Here is a 1,185-nt window from a genome sequence, read left to right on the forward strand (position 1 = left end):
ACATGAAGAAAGTGCTGTTCATTCTCGTTTGTTTGTTTTTGCTCATTGTCCTCATGCAGAACTTGCACATGCACCTAGATATCATTGTTAAGCAGAATAGTGGACAATGTGTGATTTAAAATTAGGAATGAAGTGTATCAGGTTTATTTCATTTCACCATACTTGTTTAGTAGGCTTCTTGAACAAATAATCCCCAAAAATGAACTCTCTAAAGAAGAATGCTATCTCAGGATGTAGACACAGCCTTGCTTTCTGGAAGTGAATAGGACTTGAGGTTTTTACTGTTGAAGACCAGAGAATACAGCTTTCAGTATGGACTGCACCTCAATATACAGAAAGCAAAAATCCTTAACACTAGACCAATAAGCAACATCATGATAAAAGAAAAAGATTAAAATTGTCAAGGATTTCATTTTACTTGAATCCATAATCAATGCCTGGGGAAGCAAAAGTCAAAAAATCAAATGGCAATACTTACCTGGCAGGGGAGATGCCATGATCATGAAGGTGGTTTTCCCAGGGCGAGGCTTATCCATTGCACTCCGGATGTGCTGACCCCTGCGATTTCCCCAAATGCGGGAAACTCGACTGCATAATTTGTGGTAGTGAGAGACTGCGTTCGCGCTCTCCCCTGGAAAAAAAAAAAAGAAATAAAATGACATATTTCATGGGGCAAATCTGTTGCTAAATATAACTTTAAAATGTTAAAAAAATAAAGATATCACTTTGAAGACTATGATGGGTCTGATTCAAGCCATGGCAGTCTTTGGCACCTTATGTGCATGAAAGCTAGACAATGAATAAGGAAGCATGGGGAACTAATGACTTTGAAGTATGCTGTTGGCAAATATTGGCTATATCATGGAATGCCAGAAGAATGAACCAATTTGTTTTGGAAATATAGCCAGATGCTCCTTAGAAGAGAGGATTGTCAGGCTTTGTCTGGATACATGGTCAGGAGGGAATTGTCACTGGGAAATGCAGCATTATCACTAAAGAGGAAGAGCCTGAACGGGACGACATGTCACTATGCTGTCACAATCAGCTTAACCATCACGAGGATTATGGGGGTGGAGCATGGTCGGGAAGTGTTTAGTTCTGTTGTACGTAGAGCTGCTATGAATCTGAGGAAATCTGATGTCCTCTAACAACAATACTTTTCCAAATTTATTTGGAAATAGTGTC

At 39.3% G+C, this 1,185-nt stretch overlaps 1 non-coding gene across 1 annotated transcript; it reads left to right on the forward strand.

Annotated features, from left to right (window-relative positions):
* The first annotated feature begins 470 nt into the window (after nucleotides 1-470).
* On the forward strand, nucleotides 471-634 carry LOC142437783 (U1 spliceosomal RNA). Its single transcript, XR_012782303.1, has one exon. It is a non-coding gene; the product is annotated as a U1 spliceosomal RNA (small nuclear RNA).
* The last annotated feature ends 551 nt before the right edge of the window (nucleotides 635-1,185 follow it).

This window comes from Tenrec ecaudatus, chromosome 1 (assembly GCF_050624435.1).
Source record: "Tenrec ecaudatus isolate mTenEca1 chromosome 1, mTenEca1.hap1, whole genome shotgun sequence".
Taxonomy (NCBI): Eukaryota; Metazoa; Chordata; class Mammalia; order Afrosoricida; family Tenrecidae; genus Tenrec; species Tenrec ecaudatus.